Here is an 11,977-nt window from a genome sequence, read left to right on the forward strand (position 1 = left end):
TTTATTAATAAATATTAATATATATTTAAATTTCAAGTAATCTCTAATATATACATTAAATACGTGTTTAAAAAGAATTAATGAATTTCCTACGTGACAGTATCGTGGTTTTTATTGAATTTCATTATATGGGTTTCCCATTGGCACCAATAAATTAGATACAAAATATAATTTAGCTGCGAATTTTAACTGAACTATTAATCAACCTCGTACCTGCCCAATATGCTATACGAACGTAAAATCATATACCTTGCATCATATATAATTACTAAGCTTAATGGAGTTGTTATTAGGTTGTGAATTATAACTGGTAGATGCAGAGATTTAGTCGAAATAGTATAATTTTGCGAATTTCTAGTCTCAGTTTTCAATGTCTATAACAAATATTATTACGGTATGAGAATAGGTTAAATAATATATAGTTTTTTAATGCACTAATTATTTTTTTATTAAAAAAACGATATATCCATTATTAGATTAGAATACTGTCCCACTGCGAGCTTTTCAGATCCATTGTGGTCCTCTTTTGATCTTTAGCTTGCATTTTCCAATCCTACACTTTTCAAAAAATTTGCCAACTTATTGGAGACTGAACCTTGACAAAGCTCTTTTTCAAAGGCCTATTTTTGTCTAGTACAAAGACACGTTTGCCAGGCTGTCGTATCGACTCAAAATATGTTCTGTTGTTTCTACTTCAGATTGACAAAACCAGCACATGGCTTCGGCTGTCAATCCTATCAGCTTTAGGTGCCTATTCGGCTTACAATGCCCTGTTAGTAGACCAATTACAGCTTTGACAGTATTTCTGTCTTTGCTTATTTTATTTCTGCCATGTATGTTCGCAAATGATGGTGCCCGGTGGCGTAGAGTTACAGGCTCTCGTCTACCAATCTTAAGGTTGTGGGTTCGAATCCTACACCCAGCATTTCATCAACCGACTATTTTTATTAAAATAAGTATAGTTTGGGTACCTAGGTCGACTCAGCCTTAAATGAGTACTTGGAATTCACAATCCTGAGGTAATAATAGGCGGTTGAAGCGTAGTGCTAGCCCACATTACCTTCCTTGTATAAACGGGTCTAGCATGGCAAACTGTACCTTGCTACTCTCAAGGCGTTAAACGCTATATACGGGAGCTATTGTTACTTATTTATGTTCGCAAATGTACTACTATGAATTTTTTCTCCTGATTCTGCCCTGGTAAATTTCTTCACCGTTCTAGATATTTGTTGTACACCCACCAGTTTGGGACCATTGTTGATACTGCTTTTGCAACGCCACAGAAAATTTTATTTGCCTTTTTGTTACCTTTGTAATACTCCTGCCCTTGTAGACAGGCTAATGTAACATTGCCCTCTCAATGTCTTCACTATTCTAGAGATTTCTGGGCCACCCACTATTTTGTAGCCATTCTTGTAACTGGTTTTGCAGCGCTGCAGAAAAGTTCTGAACCCATAATCTAGTTTGTATATCTTAGATACCTTTGCTTCGTACAGTTAAATTTGTATATTTATACCATTTTAAACAGTGATATATTTTAGAATTCTCCTTTTGTTTCTTTATTTCTCCGATATAATGGCACAACATCGTAATATTATAATCCGTATGTTTACAGTTAGAATATAAACACTAGATTTTGCAGTAGCAATTATACCGACTACTAGGTATTAATTTGAAATTATATTTACGTTCATCTTTTACAGCTGGCTGCCCCGTTATATATCTGCACCATTTCGATGACAATTTGTTGCCAATTTCTCGCTGATTAAGACGACTTGTGCTAATTAAGATAGTACTGGTGTGTTATTACTTGTTAGTGTCATTATCCTAATTGACGGATGCAAAACCTCGCAAATTTCGCTCTAATAACTTTCCCAAAATACTACTTCATTAATAAGACTACATTCAGTTATTTTGCTCTACACTTTTAGTATTTACTTTATTACTAACATGATTTTGAATATTTATCAACTTTTCAAAAACACCTCAAAATTTTATGTATTTATTGTGTATATTACCATACTAAAAAAACGGCGTCAAGGACGGTTGGTGAATAAAAATCGATAATAATTTTGGCGGGGTCAAGCCCTAGAAGTCATTACTTGGCCCGTACTTTTATTAATTCTTTAATAGCGCTTACTGCCAGTTGGCCTCCAGAAGGTTGGGATTTATTTTTATATTGAGTAAAAATGATTTTTAATGGTTTAGTTTAAAATTATCGGAAATCGGAAAAAATATTTTTTTGGAAAAATATTAAATAAAAATAAATTTGTGTATCCGGAAACGTTCTATCCTTTTCTAATCTTTCTATAATTGTGGTAACTTTTGGAGTTTTATGTCAATTTTTAGTAAGTGAGGTCTAGAAATTGACTTCGTTAAAATAATCATGGATTATCATTCCCTATCCGTCTTCGACGTCGTTTTTTAGATCATACGGTATAATTAATATGAAAAATAGTGAATCGTTTGTCAATAGTTCAGCGCTCTTTAGATTATGTCCATTATTTACCTTTTTTTATCCTTGTTTCGCTTTCTAGCAAGTATTTCTCCATAAATCACTGGGACCTACCAAATAGCCCAATCAGTTTAGATTTTTTTCTACAAAAGCATTAGAGCGTCGGAGTTTTTCGCCCAGTTTTAACTTGTGAGTAATTACGTCAAATTTTAACTAAGATTGTAGTTTGTGGGTTGTATAGGAGGGGGAAGTTAATCACTGCGATCTTATAAATATAATTTTTCCCCTTTCTTGAGTTATAACTCATTATATAGTCTCAGGACTTTGATAAAAGCCACTATTTGAGACGTGTTTACAGAGGTTAATTCTCCAATTCCGATATCCGTCGTACCAAGGTTTATTGCACGAATGGTTGTCGCACTCAGTATAATGATCTGTTCTGGTGTTTCCCCAATTTTTCAACAGAATCTGCATTCCCGTTTTTTCTTAGCTTCAATTTACTGAGGTCTTCATTGCGGATACATTGAGGTGTCCTGTTGAACAGCGGCGGATATAGAGGGGGGCCCATGGGACTCCGGCCCCCCCTTAAACTGTAAATTATGTTAAATATTAGGCTTTTGGGTTAAAAATGGCGCCTAAAAAGCAAATTCTATATTACTTTTTTGATTTGGCCCCCCCCTAAAATAAATTCCTGTATACGCCCCTGCTGTTGAAAACCCCGTTACAAGTAGGAGGACTCTACTTTCTTTCCCTAATGTGTTTAGCCTCCCTAGGCATTCTTTGACCACCTTCGAATTGATGATTACTGAGTTGGTCGATCTTAGGACTACTTGACTATATATCGGATAAGATAGTTATTTTTCCTAGAAAGATAAGTTGTACGCATCTTTCGATATAGTAATTGGTTCGGAGTAGTAGTTAGTTTTCAACCCAAATACCTTTATCCCTGTTCCTGCTTTGGTCTTGAAAGCATCAGTTATTTTATGGTCTTTTAACTGCTGAGCAAACCTTTTTCTCTTCCAATTTTTTTGTTGCTCAATACCACAGTGAGATGTTTCTCAAAGTCGTACATTCTTGGTATATCATCCATTGGGAGTTGGAGGAGTAGAATTTTCCTTTTACAATTTCTCCCAGTACTGTTTCCGTCAATGATGATCTCCTCCAAGCGATCATGTAAATATGCCACTCTACAAATTTGTTCATAAACACTCTTTTGTCTGTATATAAATCAGGGTTCATACCGTCCTACGCCATCCCGTATCCAGTTACCAGCTCTTCATATTTGCCCAATCCCTTGAATGAAGAGTCCTCTCCGACATAGCTTTATGTACTCCTCCAATCCATGTTGCTTTTGGCCTTCTCTTTTTTCTCCTTCTGATGGTAACCATTTCAAGACTTTCTTAGGTATTCGGTCATCACTCATTCTTTCTACACGCCCATACCATGCCAGCTGTTTTCTCTCTATTTCATCTATTATCGTTTTCTGGACATGTATACCTTCCTTTATCTTTTTGTTCGGTAATACTCTTTCCACTCTTGATATCTCTGCAGATTCTTGATATCTTCGCCAGAAGTCTATCTCGAGTGCTAATAGTCGTTGTTCCATTCTATTAGTGAGCTGCCATGTTTCACATCCGTACAAAACTATACTTTTAAAGATGGAATTATAAGTAGTATGTTTTTTTCTCATGCGAGATTTGATTGGACCATAATACTGAGTTTAGGCACCCGATGACCTGTAAGTATTTTTTCGTCGATCTCGCTTTCTGTTCGCCCGATATAATCTACCTCAGTTCCAAGGTAGGTGCATTTACTGCATGTCCCTATATCTATATTTCCATCCAGACGTAGAGTTTCTGCTGCCTATACGTAATTATTTAGTCTTCGACGTATTTACCGACAACCCCCACTTTCCATACTCGTTCAAATGTCTTGTTGTCATAAATTGTAGGTCTCCCTTATCTTAGGCTACTAGCACTTGATCATCTGCAAAGTGAAGGTTGTATAGAGTTGTTTCGTCGTTAAGTGGTATTCCCATTCACGATGTTCTCCATTTTTCTATGGTTTTATTCAGATAGATCTTAAGTAACATCGGGGATAGGCAGCAACCTTGTCGTAGACCCTAAGTTACAGGGAAACTTAGAGATAGCGACGTACGAAGTTTTATTCTTGATGTTGCCTCATTATATAGCTGTATAACTCCTTCTGTCGCTGAGTTGTTTATAGAGAATTCTTCGACGACTTTCCAGGCCTTGTGGATCGGAACGGTGTCATACGCTTTTGTAAGGTCAACAAAGAGCAGATGTAGGTACATCTCTATTGGTTGCCACTATTTTTTTCATTTATAAGGACCAGAGTGAATATATGGTCCATACACGATCGTCCCGTAAGGAACCTTGCCTGTTCTTCTATGTTCTTTTATCAAAAAATAAAAACAGAAATGCAAATCAAAAAAATACAAGACTTAACGAAAGGAACAGAAAATATTTCTCGTATCAAATATGTGGATAAGGCTGTGAGTTTGTCATTTACCTGTCAAATAGAAACTAACTGAGTCAAACCTTGTGACTCTCTGATATTTTTTATTCTTTTGTCAAATTGTAACTAAAGTGACTGGGCTAAAAATCAACAACTTAACGATACTTTTCACACCTATTCTGGCCTACAAACGGGCGTGAAGTTGGCGGCAGTCACGCGTCCAGAATTAATGGACCGATCAGTCCGTCACATCGTCGGGCCGCTCGATGACAATTTGTTGCCAACTTCGCGCTGATTAAGCGGCTTCCCGTTAATTAAGATAGTGGAAACTAGAGTTATTACTTGTTAGAACGATTATCTTAATTGGAGAAACTGGAGTCGTTCTCTAATCGATTAAAGACTTAAGTTTAGTTTGTTTTGTCGGTAAGAAAACGATTATTTGTTTTTCATCGACTGTATTAAAATGGATATTTGTCTTATATTGGGTGCGTCTCAACAGTGGCTCACCCCTATATTTTATAAATTTTTTCAGATAAAAAAAATAGATTTGGTATGCTAGTATATGACATAAATTTGGATTGATTCGCGTATTTAATTGTTTTTGGTCACTTACTGTTTCACCGGAAATTACTACAACTTTTGATTTTTAAATGTCACCCCCGGTATTTTTTTTCCTTTATTCGATAGAAAATGACACTCTGAATTCTGAATAGAATGACATATCATCAACGTCAACTTTTGACTTTTTTGCATATGGTTTAGTTCAATGTTTAAAGAATATAAGGACATGTAACGCCCCTATACGGGCTGCAGCAGAATTTGTGACCTTAGAGACCTTTCTTTTGGTGGCAAACAATGAGTCATCATTTGGTCACCAGCGACAATTTTAGCGATTTTTAATAGTTTGTGTGCAGTAAACTTTGTATAAACTTTATTACAATGGTGATTAGTTGTTCAGCTTTCAAGTGTAAAAGCAGCAGCGATAAGAAAGAGCCAGGAGTTACGTTTCATAGGTAAATAAACAGTCCATTCCAACTTTTTAGCGTTTTTTTATTGAATTCGATAATTATTCTTCAATTTCAATTAACATCTATATGTACTTGATATGTGCTATACGTCGATACTAGTTTTGTACCTTTTGTTAACATTTTAATACGTTTTTATCGTAATTAATTAGGATGATACACCATAGCCGTAGTCAAAACAATTATCAAAAAATATAAATATTGCTTCAAACAGCTAGGTTAAAAATATGTGCTACGGCACTGTTTGGTGACATCGTCACAATTTGCTCTCGGGTGTTATTTGTCCTTGGATTCTTTAGTCATTGGTTTAGTTGAAATTGTAACATGCGGTTCATAACGACAATTTGACTCGAAATTTATGTGATACCAAATAATTCGTAAAAAATGCTTTTACCAAATATGCTAATGAGCCACTCTTGATCGGTTTGAAAAAATTCGGATATGATTAAAAATACGATTTGAGCATATTTTAACAGGCCAGGACAAGACACGAAAAACATTAAACGATCAAATCTATGCTCCTCGATTAAAAATTAGTGTTTTTAACACAGCCATGGCACTCTAGATTAAATTGAACATACATTTTTTTCAGGTAAAAATACCAAAGTAAGAGTAAGAGTAAGAATATTTCTAGAAGGTTAAAAATCAGAATGTACCAAACAATGATAAGACGAATAGTGCTGTATGCATGTGAAACGTGGACATTCAATGCAACGGAAAGTTCGAGGCTAGAGATTTGGGAAAGAAAAATACTGAGGAAGATTTTGGAGCAAAGAAGATAGACAACATATGGACCAGAAGAACAAATGAAGAAGTATAGCAACTATATCGGGCACCGAGTATAACGGGAGTAGCAAGAGCACAAAGACTGAGATGGCTGTGCACATTGAACGAATGGCCAAAGCAAGAATTCCTAGTATAATAATGAAACGTGAAATAGGTGGAAAGAGAAGGAGGGGTAGACCGAGAATCAGATGGAAAAAGGATGTAGAAGACGACTTGAGAAGGATAAGAGTGGATGGGTGGAGAATAAAGGCGAAAGACAGAAACAAATAGAGAAAGATAACCAATCAAACCATGAGCCTTTTACAGCTTTTTCAGATGGAGCGGAGCATCCGCGATGGACCGTCCGCGACTTCGAGCAAGTACCATGAGTTTATAAGAACGATTTCACATAGGTCGCGTATACTCCGTCCGGATGAGCCTCGGGATGAGCTATATTGAAAAAATATCCGCGCGGACGCTCCGCGCGTACGGTCCGCTCCCTCTGAAAGCGCAGTTAGGCTTAGCTATTTATATAAAAATATCAAAAGCTGTTATATGATATGTTATTCTATTCAGAGTGTCATTTTCTATCGAATAAAATAAAAATATACCAAGGGTGCCATTTAAAAATCAAAAGTAGTTAGTCATTTTCGGTGAAACAGGAAGTGACCCAGAACAGTTGAATACGTCAATCAATTCTAATTTATGTTATCTACTAACATACAAAATCTCGTTTTTTTATCTAAAAAAATAAAAAAGTTATAGGGGTGAGCCACTTCTGAGACACACCCATTATATCTTTTGCTATGCTCTCCTGAACAAAGTGCGGGCCGTCTGACTGCCGATAGACTACTGCGGTTTACTACTGCGCATCACTTTTCATCTTTTTTTATAGGATCTCTCGTCTATCAGTAGAGAAACAATGATGCGATTTTTACATTACTTTGCTACTTTTTTATGAAACTAAATATGCTACACATATGTTTGTCCTAGCCTCCTTAGTTCTTGAAATACAGGGCGAATTTGTGATGCGCAGTAGTAAACACATGTTGAATACAGATATAATGCGCAGTAGTAAACGCAACGTCTACCGGCAACCAAACGGTCCGCACTCTGTTCAAGATAGCGTAGCAAAATATATACTAAAGAGCTAGCCTTCTTAAAATTCTCTCTCGAAAAAGTTGCTAGCTCTTTAGTGGAGTGCTCAGAGAAACCTTCTGTATTGTGTTTTATAGATAAAATACTAATATGTTTACCCATTTTTTTTTTCGTTGCTTTTAATTTTTTATTTTAGTAATTTTAGTAAATTCTTAATTATTTCCTTTTTAATATTTTGATTTTTTTAATTCTTTTTCTAAGTAAATTTATTGAAATAAATAAATCTAATACATAAGCTATACCTATTCTGCTTATATTCTAATCATTGAAATTTTGATTGAAATCGAATTATACAGGGTGGCGCGTCATATACGACGCGGTTTTTGCAAGGAGAACAAAAGTTTGTATTGAAATGAAATTTTCTGAGCTTATGTAAGTCAATTTAAAGTATTTTCTAAAATTATGTAGAGTTCTACAGGGTGTCCCCAAAAAAAGTCACACAGCAAAGTTATGTTTATTGAATGGATTCTAGTAAAAAAATAAAGGTTAGTTTCATTAGAAAGGTATATGACTAAAATGTATAGTTTTTGAAATACATTCACCAGCACGAAAAATGGGCACCTTAAAACTTTGATGTATTTTAAAGGTTAATATATTTTATTTTAATGGGCCGATTTTGATGATTTTTTAAGCAGTGTGTTGCCAAATTATTTGCCTTCTTAGTATCTTTTTCTAAATTAAAAATGAAACTCCCCATCTGTTAATTATACGAGGGAAAACAAAATGTTGATATTTTTGGTGAAAGTTTGAAACACCCTGTGAAATATGTTTAAACAGCAAGAAATTTAAAAATAATTTTATCACCTAGATACATCCTTTCTCGAAGGTTTGTTTTTTGGTTCATCTCATTAGCTTTATTTTTGTTGGAAATATTCGGTTTTAAAGAAGGCACTAACATTTTTCGTAATTTTTACATTAAGATCATGCCTTTGCTTTTGGGCCTAGTCAACACATCTAGTAAGTTCTGGTCCCGAAGCAGGCCTTCTTGACATAAGATTTGCTTCATTTAATCTTCTTCTTGTAGTCCGTTAGTTAATATGTACGGTTCTTAAGTGCAATTCATTATCAATTTGAAAAGCTGGCAAACGGCGGTTTCTTAACGATAAACTTACAATAAGTCGATCGTCTCGATTAGAAGTTCTTATACGAAGGTTCCTGGACGTCTATATTAACGTCCTCATGGACGTGGCCATAATTCAAAGACCATTTAATATACTCTATGGTATTAAGAGTATTAAGGTATTTTTGGAACCAGAATTTTATAGCAAATTCATTAAACTCGAATAAATAAATGATATATATTTGACTCGCCCTGTATATCTTTAAAAAAAAATGAAATGTGAACTACTATTAAACATAATATTTTGTAAAAGGTTTGGAGTGAAAATCTCAAATAGGAATCCTGATACAGAGCTTTTCCGGAAAACGGAGCCATCTTGTATGTATGCATTTGTATATGTGTGTGTTTATTTAAATACTAAAGTGAAAGCAACGAATTTAAATAGGTAAACTTTGTAATATATCTTATTAACAATACAATGCAAAAAGTTTAATAAAAATTCGTTCACAGTCAATGAATTCCGAGGTTTGTATCTCATAAGGGCACTCCACTACTTAGGCCCGTATTTATAGTTGCGTTTCGAGACGTCAAGACGGTCTTGGGCTCTTGAGAGCGGAATCCACAGAATACACGAGCAAACGTCATTTTGGAGATTGCGATTTTCATTTTGGAGATTGTCATTTTGGATAGTTTATGTGATCTGTGGATAGTTTCTTAGCCTAACTTTTTTAGTAAACAAAGTAAATCCGTTTTGTCTGATTAAACAGTTTTGAATATGTTAGAAGAGTTTGAGGATATTTTGCACCATGTGGAAGAAGAAAATCGTCTTCGAGTTCCAAAAAGATATATACGGGATGCAGGAAATCCAATAGAAATGTTGGTATACCGAAATGTTTAGCCAGGGGGGATTTATGCCGATATATGTTTAACTAGGCTACAATTACAGAAACTATTTTACCTCTTATAAATTGAAGACTTGCAAAAACCTACCAATCGTGGTTTACCCATTCTCCCCGTTACTCAATTACTAAGTTGTTTACAGTTTTATGCGACTTCTAATTTTCAGATAGTAAGTGGAGACTTGCATGGTGTTAGCCAACCTACAATAAGCCAGATAATCAAGAATAATGCAATAATGTGGAAGTATTTCAAAATCCCAAAAGTTTTTTTAGTCTAAATGTTCAGATCCCAAAAGGGAAATTATGGATATTATAGTTAGATATCCAGGGTCAAGTCATGATAGTGTTATATTCGATCGAAGTAATTAAGAATGCTAATGGAAAGGCATGATATTCCTGGTTTACTTCTTGGAGACAATGCATATATAGATGTGTAGGCCATTTCTATTGACTCCTGTTCTACAGCTAGGTAATCAACAAGAAACCAGGTATAACTTTGCCCATAGAAGAGAACGAAATGTAAAAGGCTATTTGGGACTTGGAAAAAAACATCTTCCATGTCTCCGAGGTTTACAAAACAACTGTTGCTATTATTTGCGCCACAGCTGTTCTTCATAATATTGGTTTAAGGGAAAATTTAGATAATTTTGAAGATGCTAATTTACACATTCCAATTATAAATAAAAAGGAAGAGGGTTAGATTTTTGAAGAAATCTTATTCAACATTTTGCAAATTAATGTATTTATTGTATTAATATATGTATATCTAGAATTATGTAATATGTTAATAATAATTTTATTTACTTTTCTCTTAGTGTTTATATATTTACATGTAACATATTTTAAGTAATTTCTTATAGTCTATTAGTTATCTTAAAAATACTGTTTATCTATACTTTATCTTAGTAGTTTTACGCTCACTATGACCAGACAGCTAAGTGCTTGTTTTAACTGGTTACACAGAATTTTCCCACTAATACATTAGAACTAAAAAAATTGTCTTTTTTATTTTCATCATGAATATTTACATAAATATATCACAATATACAATATTGGATGTATACACCGTATACCTATAATTTTCAAGATTTTATTGCTTGGTGTAAATTCTGTATTCTTATTGAGTTGACCACTCTATATAAAGTCGATACTCCATGTTTTATAGTTTTATTTCAAATAATATTTCACAATACACATTCTATGATTATTGCGTTTTTACTGCTTCCTTATTTCTTGTCGTCTAGATGACATTCTTCTCTCTTCTTTTTTTGCTAGTCTGCTAGCCTATAAATTTTTTTATACTTCCTTTGTTCCATTTCTATATGTTCTTTGATCTCTTCTCTCAATTTTTCAGGTAATCGAGTACTTTCCATTCTCTACTGCCAATAACCTCACTTGTCCATCTTCAAATAAATCTTCAATCCTCGGAATATATCCATATAATAATTCAGGTGTTTTTTTCGCCAGTGAATTTATTCACAGATGTATTTATAGTTCTTTCTATATTCTTAATATATGTATCCCATTTGTTGTCATCATCTGCACAAGCTGAAGCCAGTATCATTGGAACAATAATGCTGTTCAACCATTTATGGTTGTATCACAAATTCACTCAAATGTTCTGCTATTAAAATGGACACCCTCTTGATAATCTGGCTTATTGTAGGTTGGCTAACGCCATGCAAGTCTCCACTTACTATCTGAAAATTAGAAGTCGCATAAAACCGTAAACAAATTAATAATTGAATAACGGGGGAATGGGTAAACCACGATTGGTAGGTTTTTGCAAGTCTTCAATTACAAGAGGTAAAATAGTTTCTGTAATTGTAGCCTTGCTAAACCTATATCGGTATTTAAATTCCCCTAGCTAAACATTTCTATTGGATTTCCGGCATCCCTTATACATCGTTTTGGAACTCGAAGACGATTTTTTTCTTCCACATGGTTCCAAATATCCTCAAACTGATCTAACATATTCAAAACTGTTTAATAAAACAAAACGGATTTACAAGGGATTTATTTTGTTTACTAAAAAAGTTAGGTTAAGAAACTATCCACAGATCACATAAACTATCCAACATGACAATCTCCAAAATGAAAATCGCAATCTCCAAAATGACGTTTGCTCGTGTATTCT

At 34.3% G+C, this 11,977-nt stretch overlaps 1 long non-coding RNA gene across 1 annotated transcript; it reads left to right on the forward strand.

Moving 5' to 3' along the window:
- The first annotated feature begins 9,643 nt into the window (after positions 1 to 9,643).
- LOC115886777 lies at positions 9,644 to 10,047 on the forward strand. The gene is made up of 2 exons (XR_004050943.1): positions 9,644 to 9,817; positions 10,008 to 10,047. It is a non-coding gene; the product is annotated as an uncharacterized LOC115886777 (long non-coding RNA).
- Positions 10,048 to 11,977: the final 1,930 nt, after the last annotated feature.

The sequence above is a fragment of the Sitophilus oryzae genome, unplaced genomic scaffold (assembly GCF_002938485.1).
Source record: "Sitophilus oryzae breed Bouriz unplaced genomic scaffold, Soryzae_2.0 scaffold_496_pilon_pilon, whole genome shotgun sequence".
Classification (NCBI taxonomy): Eukaryota; Metazoa; Arthropoda; class Insecta; order Coleoptera; family Curculionidae; genus Sitophilus; species Sitophilus oryzae.